Below are 17,234 nucleotides of genomic sequence, written 5' to 3' on the forward strand. Positions count from 1 at the left end.
TGATAATAATAGTAATGTCATCTCCTGATACCATTGTGGATGATGCCCCCTGACCCCAAAAGCAAGACATTATGCAAGCTGCCTAACTAGAGGCACAGGAGAAACAGAGGCTTCCTCCTCCTTACGATGTGTGCTGAAACTAGAGCCCACCTGACCCCAAGAAGAGAGGGAGTTTCACCATGGACAGGACATGAAGGCACCACCCGAGGCAGATCTCCACTTCTTGCCTCCATCCTGATCCCCCCTCCATTCTCGTGCTAAAGCCAATGACATTCCAACCCATCACCATGCATAATCCATGGCCAAGACCAACCCATTCCTATCATACCCAAGCACATCCTCTCCTGTCCCTATTATCTTCTCATTCTCATGTCCACACTTGATCCATCTCCTCACTATGCCCATACATCTGTCCAGGCCCACATCACATCCATCCCCTCCCCACAGCCCCATCCATCCTCTCTCCATACCATGCATGCCTACGTGCATACCCAAATCCCCTTCATGCCCATGCCATGCCCGAGCCCTTCTCCCAGTGCCCATGACTATGTCTGTGTCCTCCCCTGATCCATGTCTATGCCGAGACCGCATCCTGCCCATGCCTGTGCCTATTCCCATCTCATGCCAATGTCTGTGTTCTCCCCATGCCCATGCCATGCCCGTGTCTCTGTACATCCCTGGCCCATGTCTATTCTGTGATCGCGGCCATGCCCATGTCCGTATTTCCTCAGCCCCACGTCCCTGCCGTGCCCATGTCTGTGTCCTCCTCCCCGGCCCCATGCCTCTGCCATGTCCATGCCCGTGCCACCCCACGCCTGCTCCCACCCCGTGCCCCTCTCCACGCATCCGCAGGCCGTGTCCGAGCTGTTCCCACGCCGCTGGGGTGGGCAGCCGCCAGCCGCATGTGCGCCTGTCATTCCAGCCGGGAGCGCCGGCTCCTGCCTCCCATTCATGTAACCTGTGTGTGTCTCTCTTTCTCTCTGTGTGTAACAGCGAGAGGGAGAGAGCGAGCGAGGCACCGAGAGAGGGAGGAGGAGGGGGGAAGCTTTAAATAAAGCCTTTGGATTGCAGCTGCTTATTTTGGGCAGTCCTACCAGGACGATTCCTGTCAGGAAAGAAGCTGGACCAGTCGTTGTTCTTTTTTCTTTTTTTTTTTTTTTTAATTTATTTTGATTTTGATTTTTGGGGGTGGCAGCGGCGTATGTCTGAGCTGCCTGCGGAGATGAGCTCCGGTGCCTGCCTGTAGTTTCCACTTTGGGATCACTGGACACAGAAGTGGCATTTCGGTGGGGGGAAGCTGCAGACATGGTAAGCTTCGCTTTTCCTCTGAAAAGTGTATTTATGCCATAGACCCTTCTTGAATTTTCCCTTCCCCCTTCCCTCTTCCCACCAAACAGCCAGGCACACAGGCTGGGGCTGGGGAGAAGCTCCCTGAATCCCCGGCTTTCCCTCCCCAGCATCCATCCTTCCCTCCTGCCCAGCTCCCTGCCCTCCCCTCGCACAGTTTGCAGCAATTCGGAGGGAGGCAAAGATGCTGCGGGAAGCTTCGGGCTGGGGCAGGGAGGGGTCAGGCACCCCCAGACTGCCAAAACCTTGCTTCAGGGTATGTCTGGAGTGGATTCTCCCATCCAACCTTCCCCCTCCCCGACCCTTCCCTCTGCACCCCGAGCGGTGCGGCTGTGCTGGGGGAAGGCAGCAGTGCAGATTGGGAGGCACTGGAGCAAGGATGCAGCTTTAAGATCAATCGGTGTTATTTATGTAATAGTAAAGCAGGGAGGAAAGGAGGCAGAAAAAATAGAATAAGAAAGAAGTGCCTTGGTATTTGTCAGCCCACAAGGCTCCTTGGGCTCTGTCTGAGCCCCCCATACTCATGTCCTGCTGCAGGGTGGTGCGTGGTGGGAGTGTGTGTGTGTGTATGTTTACATTTGGATCCGTGCTAGAATCGGGGGTGAGGATGGGGTCTCCCATTTTCCAAGGAAAGGTGGGTTTGCCTCCAACAAAAAGCAAAAGAAAAAAAAAGAAAAGAAAAAAAAAAAGAAATGCGCTTTGCTGCAAGTTGAGTGACAAGTCTGTTTCTTAGGCATTAAATGTTAAAGCCCTGCTTCCAGCCATGCCCTGCCAGGATTAAAAGATCACCCAAATAGTGTGGTGTTAGAGAAAAGATGCTGGAGTGCCTGGAAGAAATGCAGTGGTTCAGACTTGTGCTTGTATTCTCAGCAATTTGCATTCTCAAATACAAATTTGGGCTGTTGAACCTGAAACCAGGCTGCTACCAAAGGGCATTTATTTCCTGGGATTTGTTTTGATTGAAAATATAGTGTAAAATATCTGGGATATTTTACTTCAAAAGGAGTGGTAGTCAAAAAATTTCTAAACCTTTAAAAAATAATAATTATCTCCCCCCCAAAACTCTAGAAGTATTCACAAGGCAGTATTTATTTACTTTCTTATCATGACCACACTTAGAAATTCACGGTGGTTACAACCATGTAAGCACATGATTTGAAAACAAAAACAAAATGAAACAAAACAAACTAACAAAAAAGAACCCCAAAACCAAAACCCAGCCAAAAACCCATATTTATGCCACTACCTTTTTTTATGGGATACATAGTCTGAAATACATTTTTCATACAGCCAAAACAGAAATTACTAAATGCTCATTGAATAGATGGGTAAGACCTTTCTGCACCTTGAATGCATTTGCTCATGGTTTTTCCTGGAAAGTTCAATTTCTTATGATTTAAAAATAATAAATAAAGAAGGCAATACACCAAACTCCTAAATCACACTAAAAATTAGTCTCTCCACCTCAACCCTATCTTCCTTCTTAAGTTTTTGCAGTGAAGCCTCACCTTTACAGCTGCATCTTTTTCTTTTTTTTTTCTCCCCCGAGAAAAGTCCCAGGTGAAGGGAAGGCCATAAAATGAGAAAATGAGAGCAAATCTTTGAAGTTTGAAGTTGTCTGTGTGCTTTTTATAGGTAAACTTCTGCTTTAGTGTGGCAAGTTGTTAGCGTGCTGTTCTCTGCTTTGGGGCGCCAGAGCTGGGTAGGGGAAATTGGCAGCTCCCAGCCTATCCCAATCCCATTTCTTTCAGCTTCGCTGACCCTAATAAAATTGCCTACTAGTAGTGTAGCCCCTCCTCTCCTATGGAAAGTGCTCTGCTCCCAACATGTGCACCATATGTGCCTGCAACACCCAAGGCTTAGCGTACATTCACCTATAGCATGCCAGCAGTCCACGTATGCCCCCCGCACTCTGGCTCTGGCAGGAGCCGGAGATTGGACATTCGGAACCCCAACCTCTCCCCTGGTAGCTGGGGGAACTGGGGCTGAGCCAGTGATTTGTATTTAATTTATTTCATTGGCCTCTTCAGAGCCAGGCGCCTCCCACCTAGTGCCTCTGCCTGTAGCACTTTTATGGGCTTGGGTGGAAAAAACAAGGAGTATGTGTGTGTGTATATATATAGATATATAGATATATAGATATATGTAGTGCAGTGGGGGGAGCATAAAGGGAGGAAGACGCATCTCTTGCACAGTTTTGCAGCTAGGCAGGACTTCAGAGCAGCTCGCTCGTCTCTGCCTGTGTTACAAGGCTGAAGGAATTTGCTGGTTTGTGGCCATTGCGAGCTGCCCGTCCTTGTAAAATTCCCAGCTCCCAGACTCTGCCACGCTGCTGGATCAGTCCTTGCTGGAGTGGGCTGGTTTGTAGCCAGGAGAATTATTTGCTGCCACGATCCCTTGAGAATGCAATCCCCAAATCAGTGCATGGCCAAAGAAAAGTAGGTTCTGTGCTAGTTTGCAGATGGTCTGGAGGCAGAGAGGGGACCGACAGTGAGGTCTTGGTGTGTGGCCGGACATTTCCCAGGCACTTGAAAATGTAACCTGTGTTGCACTTTCCTTGGGAGCAGGACCACTGCTCTGCACCCACCATCCTGGGAAGGGGGTCTGCACACACAACTGGCACAGGGGAGGAGGGGAGCTGCCTTTGCAGACAACCTGTTTTATTTTTTCCCCTTTTTCCCCCTCAAAAAAGAATCACCAAGATTGGGAATTACTGCCACTGCTCTGAGATGCACTATATCTTTACAGGGACTCTGCCTCTGTGCCTCACCCTCCTTTCTCATACATACACACATGAATGTGTTCACATCTTCACAAGAGGAGATTTTCAATTAATCTGTTATTTATATGTGTGATCTGGAGAAGAAATATGATATTTTGGTGAAGAAACAGGGTCATTAATATGGAAAAATGTTCTCAGGTTGTTCTTTGGCATGGAAAGGGGTAAGAGGCAAAAGGAGATGCAGAAGTTTACTTCATAGTTTCCCTTTCTTATTAGCAAAGGGTCCTGGTTTAGAAAGGCTTTTCTGGGGAGAATTTGCCTTCTCTAATTTTAAAGGATAGGGAAAAATCATGGAGAGATGAGGGTAAAACTGTTAATCTGGTTTTCACTGGGGGGGGGGGAGATAGTCCCCCCTCCCCCAGATTTAATTTACTGCATGGATAGAAAAAGAGAGACATCTCTCTAATTTCAGTGGGTCTGGGGAAGGAGTGAGATTTGGGCTAAGACTGCAATTTTAAGTCCATGTTGCTTAATTATTTTCCTTGACTCATTTAAAATAGATGCTTTCCTTTTATTTTCGTGAGCAGACAGTATACTGGCAAGGGAAAATGTTATTTTTATTTTAAAAAGTGATTTTTTTTTATTTTATATTATTGGTTTCCTGGAGTGCATAATAACGAAATGTTATTTCATTCTGTCTACAACATGTACACTATTCCAATTAAGAGCCTACTCTGATTATTTTTAACCTGGTAGTTTGCCATTTCCCTGCTCAGGAGAATAAAACATTGAGTCCTTGCACTTTAAAATAGCTGAGATGCTTAAGCAGAACTACCTTTTCACTAGGAAAGTCATTTCCAGTTCTGTTGAGTTCCCGCTTCAATGGTTCATTTTCTGACAGAATCACATCTTTACAAGAAGAAGAACTATGATCTTATGTAACTTGATGTTTCCAGATCAAAAGTTACAAATATTGCAGTAATACCATGAAGAGAGAGATTTGACAGGAGGAATGTTGCGTAGCATATTTATTATTAGGATTTCAAATCAAGGCGGTTTTAAAAATTTATGGAGGGGAAAAGCAGAATTAAGAAAAGATGAATAAAAAAAACCTTGCTAGTTCGATATCTTTAACATCACTTTTCCCTTTTATCTTAACTGTGTAGACAGTTGAGATTTTATTTTTTCTTTTCTTAAAGCAAACTCTTGTGTTTAGAAAATGTGTAGTTGTAATTTCGAGAGATGAAGTAGATTGAAACTCGCTCTCTCTCAGATTTGATTCAAAGAAATGAAACCCTGTAAATCAGTGTCAATTCAGATTTAAAGACTGGCTGTTACCTGCCCTGTTACAAGGTCCATCAGCATAGCTTATTGTAACTAAAAGCTAAAATACTCCGTTTCTGCTTTGAACTGACAAATTGGAGTTGCTGGGTGCTTTGACAGAGTAACTTGCACCACTTGCCAGTGAATTGGGTATTCATGGATCCTTGACCGATATGTTTCAGAGAAAAAATTCCTATAATGTAGCACTTTTTTAAAGCATAAATATATATGTGCATTTCCTCTTTGCTCTAGATTAAAAGGAAAAAGATCATGGAGAAATTTATATCTAAATTATATCAGCCTAACATGAGGAGTGGTGCTGTAGCGTGGCTATAGGACTTACAGTAGTCAGGAATAAATGTACAATTTTCATTCTTCTGTGCTGTTTCACCCTTGATTCCCTTAATAGATAAATAATTTTGTTAGAAACATATAACTTGTTTTTTGCCAGCTGTTCTACTCTCCCTGGAGCATCTGTAGAGACAGAGTTGAAATGTGAGTAGGAGGGCATGTTTCCTTGTCTGTGTGCAGTGACAAACACTTCTTACAGAAAGTTCAAATTTTGGAAAGTTTAAGCCTTACTCATGAAAATCCTTTTGCCTTTATACCAAATTGCTTGGAATGGAGCTGTTTGTGCTGTAGGGGGATTCAAACTTCATTGAATGTTGCCCTGCTGGGTATCAGCAGAGGTGATCTTTTGAATGTGAAGATGTCCATGAAAGCAGGAACAGATTTCTCTGTTCTTCCAGTGCGTTGGCAGCAAGAAGAAGGAAAGCACATTATGAAACGAATTAGGGCTGACAGATAAGTTTCCTTTTCCAAGTTAGAGTTGCTTTCTAGGATGTGACACAGTCCTTGTTCTTTTTTTTAAGTGGGGGGAAGAAGGAAGAAGGAGAGAGGAGTTGCTGATGGTCGGTTTAGGTGGAGGAGCTCACTGAAGTGCATTTATCAGTTCATTTAAATGGGGATGGCTCAGTGAGATTTCACCAATATCTCCACATATTTTAGTGAAGTAGCATTTGCTGCGGTCTAGGATAAGCACTGCAGTCCAGAATGCTGCTCCACTGCTGTAATCACTGCTAGGCACTGGTGGCAGATGTGCTGCCCCAGCAGCAACAGCAAACATGAAAGCAGGAGATGTCTCACTCCCCATTAATTTAGGTCTTGCGTGACTATTCAGTGCAGTTTTCTCTTTAAGCACTGAATAGAAGCTGTGTCGCTTGCCTGCACAGGTGTTTGCACACACTGAGCCTTCAAAGTATTCTGGAGATTCATTAGTTATACAGTAAAAAGTTAGAAACAGAAGCTTAAATCCTATTTTTCTATTTTAGTCTAACCCTGCATCATGTATGCAATAAGGGCTCATAGGCTTTGTTCTCACCCCCTCAAACTCCAAAATGTGTACTGTAAATCTTAAAATTGCTTTTAAAAACTCCAGTCTGGGCCCGTTTCTTCTGGGAAATATTTGGTCTATTCATAAAATCAATCTTGGTTTTCTATATCAGGAGCTGCCCCCAATGAACCTTATGGATCCCTTCCAACTCAGGATATTCTATGATCCTATGATATCATGCTGTGTGGAGTATAAGAGAAGCCAGGATTCATTTCCTAGGCAGCAGCATCTTCAAGCACTGTCTGTTCACATAACAGCAAAGTCCTGGAGGCCTGAAATTCATAAACAATTTCTTCCACTGGGTCATCTGGACTTAAATGAGTCAGTCTTACAAATGAACTGAACCCCCAAATTTTATAATGGAAGGTTTTCAATATTCTGCTAATTCCTTTTGAACTGCCTCCGTGTCTTTGGATGTTGAAAACCATTTCATCCTTATCTCTGTAACATAAAGAGGAATAGGAAGGGAGAGTTTGGTTAGCCAAAAAGCTTTTAGAAGTGACTGCCAGAAGTGGTTGGAAAAACTGACAGAGCATGAGAGACACTGGAATTTGCTTTCTGCCTCTTGATACAAACAGCATTAGGTGGTTGAGCTGTGGGCAGCACAGATCCTGTCAGTTTGGAACAAGCAAATACTTCTATTTCTAGAAAATTACCCTTTGGGCAGCTGGGTTTAAGGTGTGATCAGCCTTTGGCACAGATTTTTGTTCTAGAAAGCAGAGAACCATCTCAAGAGCCAACTGGCCGATGTGTTCCCGCAGACAGAGCCGTGATCAGGGATTACGTATGGTATTTCCTTACGGTGGTGCTAAAACAATACAAAGTTCACACAGCCTTTAATTGCTTCTGTAGATGTTTGACACTTCAGCAGATCAGCCTCTGAGCTGTCAAGATGATCATTCATACACTGCAACACACTCTGACACAATTATGAAATGTTGGGTTGAATGGACTTGCCCAGGATTGCCCACAGTCTTGGGGCATCATTTGGCTACCTTAATCTGAAATACATTTGTCCTCATTCTACAATCCTCTGCTTAGTGAGTACAAACCTCCCAGCTCTGCAGTGGGTGAGACAGGAATTGTAAACCTCCTCTTCTACTCCCCATTCTCACTGCTTCATCTCCAGGCCAGCTTGGGTAAAACACTGTCTTCTAAATAATGACTATTTCATTATTCAGACACTTGAGTAAGGCAACTTTCATTGTGATTTTGACTTAAATTATGGGTCTCCAATATATACTTTTAAATCATATTATTGGTCTGTTATTGTAGTTTTTGTTGATTTCTTTTGATTGTATGGAGTCATCCAAGAGATAGCACCTTTGTGGCATTGCCTCATTTTGGCCACTTTCTGTGTGTCAGTGGCTTAGTTTAAGAGTACTCTGCTCCTCTAAACAGATCTCTCAGTCCATCCCACTCAGCCTAGTCTTCTCCTCATGCCCTGCCTCATCCAGCTCCTTTCTACAATCCTGTTTTCACCTCTCTAACCCCTGCTCTCCAAGTCTCTCATCCCAACTTCATTCAGTTCCTACCAGCTTGAGGTCATGCCAAGAACCAGAGAGCATCTCTGCTTGCAGTTCTGACACTTGAATACAGACCTGGCACTTCCCATAGCATAAAACATCTTGTCTTGTCATACATAGGTAGAAATGTAAGTGATGGAAGCTGGCAAATATGTACAAATGCACCCAGGAGCATGTAGCAACGGTGTTTTTATCAGAGATGTCTAAACTTGGCTTAATTCACACAGATAGGCACAAAACTCATTAGAAGAAAAACAGTTCTCTCCCAGGCAAATTTTAAGTCCTTCCTCTAAAGTCCTAAAAACCCCAGAGGAGGTTTCAGAAAGAAAGCTAAAGCCTTTTTTTTTTTTAATGTTAGTAAAACAACATATTTTTCGTTAGCCTTGTTCTCAGAATCTGCTGAACTGTTTTGACTGAAATTTTCCAAAAAACTTCAGCCTGAGGCAGACAGCTGGCATGGAAATTTTCAGGCCAAACAATTTGCTTAGTATAGTTATAAGAAACTGTGAATGCTGTTTTATTATTAAAGCTGCTTCACTCTTCCCATAATTGACAGCACTACCAACTTTGCCTTTCCCTAATAAACAGAGAACTGGAGATTGTGTTACAAACTAATTTTGTACTTGTGTGTTTTATAGATTTTTTTTTATATTGGAAATTTATTATAGATCTGACACATGCATTTCAGCATATGTTAGCAGATGATGAAATCTCAAGCTTCCTGGAAACCGAAGTGAATACAAGTAATGAGAATCCCACAAAGTCACATCAAAGTGATACAGCATTGCAGGATTTGTAGGATGGAATTAAATCCAAAGAAATCTCAGGAGATCTTGCACTGACAGAGCAAACCCACAAATTCCCATGTACCCCACCCTCAGGTTCAGTGTCCTGCAGACAGAGGAATTCTTATTTAGTATAGCAACATTATATTGTAACAACAACTGTTATCACAGACCAGAGCCAAAAAAAAAAAATAAAAACAAGGGGGGGAAAAACCAAATGGAAACCCAGAAAACTGAAAGAATAGATAATTGCATTTTGATGTGGCCAGCTTTTTTCTCTGTTTATCATCATTATAGGTGACTCTCAGGCTGCCGTTTCACATCAGAGCCAAATTCAGGACCCATTGGCATGGAAGGGGAGGGGTCCTCTCCTCCCATCCCAATGTCCTCCCTCCCCAGCTTCTGTCCTTTGACTACTTCAGAATATGTCTAATGATTTAAGCCTTTTTGACAAGGGCACATAGTGGTATGACAAGGGGTAACAGTTTAAGATAAGAGAGGGCAGATTTAGATTAGATATTAGGAAAAGCTCTTTCCTGTGACAATAGTGAAGCCATGGCACAAGTTGCCCAGAGAAGCTGTGGATGCCCCCAGACTGATGGGGCTCTGAGCAACCTGGTCCAGTAGGAGGTGTCTCTGCACGTGGCAGGGAGGGCTGGGACTAGGTGATTTTTAAGGCTCCTTCCAACCCATTCTGTAATTCTATGATTCTACAATTTAATTTATCAACACAGGACAAAACAAACTCCATCTTTTGCTTGGGATTTTGGTTTATTTCTGATGACTTAGAGACTTATATTGAGTCAATGTGGTAGAAGCATTTGCCAAGGAGCAGAGAGAAAGAAGTGGGTACAAACAGCTTTGTGGTGATGGGGGTTTAGGCTAATCCCATGACCAAGGAGTTTTTCCTAGATTGCCAACTATTCACAGCAGTTTGATTGTACTGATATGAAGTCTAATTTTATTCATGTTAAAATATGGAGTGCACTTTTTCATTACAGTCTTCTATCTTCAGGACAGTCTTTCAAGCCATCCTGCTTAGTGGGGCTTGAAGCAGTTGTCCTCTAACAATTTGCTGGATTGTTTTTGAACCCAGCATGTAGTTGTGATTGCCACAAGAAAAAGTTTCAAAATTTAAAGTCATGCAATGAGTGAATAAGCCTTCCTGTTTTTCTGCTTTAACCTCTCAGTTTGGTAATTTCATTAGATGACTCCTACTTTGTGGGTTATACAGCAGGATAAATTCCTTCTACTCTTTGGTTTTGTTTTTCTATTCCAAGATGAAAATCCCTACCCTACTTTATCTATTCTGCAAGTCTTTCCATATTCCTGATATTCTTTTCAGCCTTTTCCTTTTTCTCTGTCTTTATTAATTCTGCTCTGTATTTTAGACATGGGTAGAACCAAAGTATATGCAGCATTAAGACAGAAATGCATGTTACCTTATAAAACATCATCCCATACTATATTTAATGTTGAGAAAAGGAAACTTGAGGGGATCTTAGAGCTTTCTGCAACTCTGAAAGGAGGGTGTAGCCTGGTGGGGGTCAGTCTCTTCTCCAAGTTTCATTGTCTATTTTTTTCCTAATGTATCTCAGAATTTTTCCTGTGCATTTAACTGGCACGAGCAGAGAGCCAGTAGCTGTAGAGGGCATCCCATGGAGATCCCTCAACCAGCCTTCTGTGGGGCACCAGTTAATTTACAGCCCATGTTGTGTATGCATTGTTAGAACTGTTTCTCCTTTTATGCATTGTTTTTCTTTTACTGATACTGAATTTCATCTGATGTTTTTATCACCCAGCTTGTTACCCAGTACTGTGAAAGCAGGTTGTAGCGTAATGGTTGGAGGCTTCGTGAGAGAATCAGAAAGCCCAGCAATGAAACAGGCTCTCATTTTGACTTTTATTCTTGTCCTGGGGATAATCTGAGCAAAAATATAACCAACAAAATACCCTTTATATAAAGTAAGAACAACCAGCCTGCCTGTCTTGTGACATCTGACTGTGAAGTTGTCTGTGGCTCAAATGTTTTTCTTCTCATTGTCAGCATCTAACAGTCTTTTTTTCTCATACTTCCTTTTTGGCCAGTGTTTGCTCTTCCCAAAAGCAGGAAATTATGCCCTTGCTTCCTCCACACTGCACCACCAGAATCCTGATACCAAGGGACAACTTAATGATCATCTTCTCACAGCCTGACATGTTTCCCCTGTACCTCCATCTTCTTTCTATCCTAAAATCCCTCTTGTGTTCATGATGCACTGCAAAGACACCTGGGATTTGGAAACTTTTCCTACTGTCTTGGTTTTGCTTTTATCTCACAAGAAAGTGTGAGCAGACAAAGCCACCTGCCTGTCACTTGGCGCCCTGTTTCATGGCAAGCACTTGGGTCTACCTGAACAGGGCTTTCTTTAGGGCTTAGCTTTTATGTCTTATTATTGTTGCTGCTGTTCACAATCTTATTTGGGATTGGAGGGATGCACAAATGACTCATTTAGAAGCTACAAACCATTGCTTGCAGCCCTGCATATCCCCCATATGCTTTAAAATGTCATCTGTTTGTGGCTTTCTGTGCTGAACACTGCTGATCACAGGCTCTGGAGAGCAACTTTATTGTACACCTGCATCACTTTGCTTTGTATTCTTTTATACCTTTTGCATAATTAATATTTTTTTCAATTTTATGTATTTATTTATTTTGGCTGATGTCTTCTCCAGAGAGTATCAGACACAGCAAGCATCTAGTTGAGAAGATGGTAACAGAGAAGAAGGGTATATCAGAAGCTGATACTAGGGAATAAAAGTGGATCTTTTAGGGGGTGAGAAAATGGGGGAACACCAGGAAGAGAGGGACCTCTACCAACTCTTTCATCATTAGTGCTGGATTCCTGCAGCTGGTTCTCTGTTGTGCTCTGTGAACTGAGGACACTGATTCTTTTTTTTCCCTTTGTTTTCTTTCTTCCCACCCTCCATTTCAGAGCATGGAAGACTGAAAATACTGTTACATCTCTGCTGTGCATGAAATACATAAATCAATAAAATTGGGATACCCAGCCCCAGTAAAGGTGCCTAATCTAATGTGCGGGGGCATATATTCCTCATATGTCAATACTCCTGTTTGTTTCTCTCTCCTTCCCTCTGTTCAAATGAAAACACCTGGAGTTAATGTTACACAGACTATGTGGGACCTCACCTTGCCATCATGTTTCCTTATTAAGAAATTTCATTAAGGCCTTTTATTTAAAATGTGCACTGCTTTGGCAGACTGAGTGTTTGAAAGTGGACACTCCCAGCAACAGAGATTTTGTTGAAGATAACAAAAGCCAATCGCATTGCATCTTGTTTCAATCCCCAAAGCACCACAACGTTTTAACTTAAACCAGGGCCAGATCCAAGAATCATTACTGTTAATTCAAAGGCTCCTGTTGGTTTTAATGGTCTCTGGATCAGGCTTTTTCACTCCTGCTGTGGAACAGAGCTGGCTCCCCCAGTGCAGAAGCAAAAAATGGCCATGAAAATTGGAGGCTGGTTTGGAAATGGATGTCATTTCCACTGCTGGACTAATTGAGCATGTGAGGCTGGGAGTGGCATAGGTTTGAGGTTTTCTTGATGTTTCCAAGTAAGTCAAAGTTCCTATAATGAAAACATGTAGAGTGGTGTTTTGTAACTATTTTTATACCTACATCAGACTTGATGTTAGTGGCTTTGAATTATTTAATGTTTTTCTTCCTCAGCTGTCATCTCCAGTGAGATCCCATTGCAGGGCTGCGGGAGTTGTTGTGTAAGGAACAATGCGGGAGCCTGGCATTGGCTGCTTGGTGGGGGGGTGATGTTGCCTGGTTTTGTTTTGTTTTTAAAATCCAATTTTATCCTTTTTCTTGCTGGTGAGAGGGACATCAGGCCAAGGTATTAAATCATACTGACCGGCGTGGGCTGAAAATGCAGTACATGCCAGCTAAATACACAAATGGGGAGTTTTCTGCTTAAACCACTGAGCGCTAATGTCTGTCACATAGGAAGAGCCAACTATTTAACATTCAGTCTATTCAAAAAACATTATTATGTCCCAATGGTAATTTAAAACCACATCTGTTAGAACCATATGTGGGGAAAGTTTACCTTTTTTTTTAAGCCTTTTTTTTAAATTCCAAGTTACCCTGTTTATAGGGTTATCTTCAATGTGGGCCTCTTTCAAAATTTCAGACTGATGGCCATGAAACGCCATCAGTCGAACAAAAGAACTAAATGAATTCAATTATTATCTTTTTTCCTTTGCAATAATGTATGGGCTTTTAGTGGATATCTGCAAGTAGACATCCAGGTTTGAAAGGAAATCTATATATTGGGATCATGCCTCATGCTTCTGTTGTCTGTAACCTGATATTTGTTTGTTCATCTGAGTTATTGGATATTTCACAGGTTTTATTCGTTGCCGATATTCAAGCTTCTATTAACAATGCCTATGACCTTTGAAAACAGCTCTTTTGGGCACCCAGATTCTCTAATTTTTACTTTGTGGAATTGCCACTGGGTTATTCTGTCCTTAAAAACAGAAGATAGAGATTTGTTTTCAAAGCCTCCCATCATTATTATCTAACCAGCACTAATTGGCATAAACTTGAGATTATTAAACGTAAGCAGTGCTAATAGCATATCGGACATAGTGAGTGGAAGTTGGCCCCACACAACACTCAGGTTAAAATATCTGCTATAGGTCCCTCATTACATGGTGGATAAAGTTCTCTGTGTCACCTCTACATTGAGTGCAACATGTTTTGCCATGTCTTTGTGTACCTGTTCATCCCAGCTAAATGCAAGCACCTGAGTGAATTGCCTTTACAGTTGGTAATTGGGGGCAAACAGATTTCAAGCACAGAAGTTAAAGGAGCTCTTTATTCCTTCGCCCTGTTACATGCTCCCTCTGCTTGCTAAGGGTCTCCAATAAAAGCTGGACAAAACTAAATTCCCAAGTGGTTGGCAAGCACTGTCTCTCTCTGTGCTTGATGTGTGCGCACAGATTGTGCATTGTGTTGTGGTAGGGAACATTTCCATTGTGCCTCCCCACTTCTCTGAATTCCAGTTTTAGATGGTGAAAACAGGAAGAGCTCTGCTTTGGTTATGGTGGTCAGGCTGGAACACCAAATACTGGTGTTCAAGCTGTGATCCCCTGTGGGTAACTAACATTGTGCATGTTACATGATGAATTTAGAACACTCCAGGCCTCAAGCCACCATTCCAAATAACCCCTCATAATAAACAACAAATAACTGCTCTTCTGGGACTTTTATATGTGTCAAAAGCTTAGCCTTTTGTAGAATCCCACAGAAATCTCAGCCCTTCCTTGAAGTAATGGATTTTCCCATTAAGTGCATCCACATCTGTTAGCAGCACCAAGCTTTCTACTGTTCATCCTTCACAAATAGGCTGAGTACCTCAACGAGAAATAATCACAAAGTAGATAAGTGTGTAAGTACTAATAAAGCCACTGTTCATGAGTTACATCTTTCCAGTGGCATTCACAGCATGGAATATTGTGCATCCCTCTCCAGCTGTGTTTTAAGCTCTGAATTTCTTAGCTAAACAGGATGTTCATGATCCCAATGTACAGAGCACCTGACAACCCAAGAGTTAAAAATGCAGCTATAAATAGCATGCCTACTTTGATGGGATGCATTGTATTGTAATTTTAGCACTAATTAAAGTTTGGTTGTAGGCATGAAATATCTCAGTCTTTCAGAAACATGTGTAAATATCCAAAATTAATCTGGTTTTTGTTGTCTGAATGTTTTGGCAGAGTTGTGCCATTGCATATGAAGTTTTACGAGTAGCAATATAATAAAGATGGGTTTGCATGTCAATGAACAGAATTTTTTTATTCATTTCGGGTTAATCAAGCGCTGAAGTTAAATTGGAATGCGTTAATTTGTTCTTGCTTTAAAATGAGACTCCACTGTGTCCTGTAGCGAGTTTGATGCTCAAAAGGTTTTGTGGGGTTGATTGCTTCCAGATAAGTCAGAAAGTGGCTATGCTGAAAAAACCCACTTTAATTTGAATGATGTGCATGGAAAATGTGGGGGAAAAAATGAAGAAAGCTACAAGAGAAACAACACATTTTTATGTTTTTGGCACAGCTTACTTCATATTCCTACTCCCTGTCCTTGTGTGATCCCTGAACACTTGATGGATGAGAAAGATAATTGTTGATCATTTCATGAAGCTCTGCCAGTAACACATACCAAATATAATTAAACCTTCAATTTTATGCTTTTAAATACATTTTCTCACCAAATATAGCAATTAACCACTTTCTGTCAGAGCAGGAGGAGGCAAGGTGTTTTGGGTCCTATTTCCTAGCTCCACTTAATGTGAAATGTGGGGGTTTCATTTTCAAAACAATTCCACTTTTCTGTTAGATCATTTCACCTTTGAGGTTCCATGAGAGTCATTCTGGAACGTCAGGAAAATTGCCACAAATGATGCTTTTGCTTGTTAAGCTGTTTTGCATGGTTGAATTGGACCAGTTCCAGTAATTCCTTGTCTCACTAGGTAAAACTGCAAGACTGTTCTTGCAACTGGGACAATGAACAAGGGAAGTTTAATGTCAATCATCTCTGATTTTAACCCTATGCCTACAGTGTAGATTTCAGGTTAATTCCTTGGAGACAGTATTTTTAAAATTTCTGTTGTCCAGCTGATTCATTTTGTCCAAGGTTATTGTTCTTTTGTCTGTAATATAGACAAAATATTTGATTGCGATCAACTTTGATGCAGCCATGATCCTACTCAAAAGGCTGATAGAGGTTGTCCTTTTCTCTAAGTAAGAACATCCAAAAAAGTAGCATTTTCGAATGACAGCTGTCAAACAGATGAATCAGCTTTAAGGGAAAACAAGGGAAATGACAGACTGATATTGAATGTTTACACCTGGTGGACACTTCGAGCACAGCCATCCATGGCTATGGGTCTCTGACTGTCCAGAACCCAATTCCACTGGGACATGCCGCACAATGCATTTTGCTCTCTCCTTGAGCATGAGGGCGTGCTCCATTAGCTGACACTTGTTTTTACAGCCTAAGTGCCAGACAGCTTGGGCAGGAGCTGAACAACCCGCAGTCTTTCAGATCATATCCCACAGGGCAAGATAGATGATTCCCTTTTCTTGGTTGTTACAGAGACATTAATTAAAGGGCATACTCCCCAGGACACCTTTTCCAGTTCCTGGGTCAACTTTAAACTTGAAACATAAATATAAAACAAATCCAGATGTCCTGATCTAGTTACACTGACTGGTTATTGAGCAGATACCTTGACCATAGAAAGTAGTTGAAAGGAGGGAACATGAGGACTTCTGGTCTGTTTGCCACTCTCTTTTGTGAGCCAGGAGAATTCACTTGCATTTTTGTCTCAATTAATCTGTCCATAGAAAAAGTTTTCTAATAACTTCCTAGGTATTTCCTCTTTGCCACTTCATTTTGGAGTCCTGGAAGCTCTGCCCCATTCTCCCTTTCTTTAATATATCACTGCAGTGTCCTGGCAGCATTCATTTTAGGCTACAGAAATTCAGTCCATCATTCTTCGCACAAAATTATTGAATGGGAATCAGATTTATACTCACACTGTGAAGTAGAAAGTTAGTTGACCTGTCATTTGGGACATTTGGTTTTATTAGGTTCCTACACGTGTTTACTTTGATCCCTTCAATGTTATCCTAGAAGATGATTCCAGGCCAGATTGTAAAAATGTCAGTTTCTTCAAACACGTGAACAAAATCTTTCTAAATTTGTCAGATCTTTTGAATTACAAGTACAGTGTTCTGTGTGAGACAGAATTGTTACTTCCACTTTGAAAACATTAGCCTTTTAGCTGTCAGGAGCTCACAGGATCCAACACTGTCTGTAACAGGCTTTGTTCAGAACAGGTGCTCTCCCAGACCGACATTGTCCCAAATTACCTAGAAATTAGCTGAATTCTGAGTTATACCAAAAGAGCTGAATCCTGTGTCACTCTTGCACAAAATATATATATATATATATATATATATATATGTCCTTTCTGCAGATCCCATATTCATCAGAGATTGATAATTTCAGAGCACACACTTTGGCTGGACAGTGTCTTCTCCTTACCCCATCTGGAGTTCT

General features: G+C 41.8%; 1 protein-coding gene across 2 annotated transcripts in view; it reads left to right on the forward strand.

Annotated features, from left to right (window-relative positions):
* Positions 1 to 1,072: 1,072 nt before the first annotated feature.
* The window catches only part of TENM4 (teneurin transmembrane protein 4), a 605,662-nt gene continuing 589,500 nt past the window's right edge, over positions 1,073 to 17,234 (forward strand). Inside the window, exon 1 of one of the 2 annotated variants that reach the window (XM_031066102.1) lies at positions 1,073 to 1,308. The gene's annotated coding sequence lies outside the window, so the exon portion shown is untranslated. The remainder of the gene's footprint in view (positions 1,309 to 17,234) is intronic. The other variant, XM_031066104.1, reaches the window with a different exon arrangement.

Source organism: Geospiza fortis, unplaced genomic scaffold (assembly GCF_000277835.1).
Source record: "Geospiza fortis unplaced genomic scaffold, GeoFor_1.0 scaffold16, whole genome shotgun sequence".
Taxonomy (NCBI): domain Eukaryota; kingdom Metazoa; phylum Chordata; class Aves; order Passeriformes; family Thraupidae; genus Geospiza; species Geospiza fortis.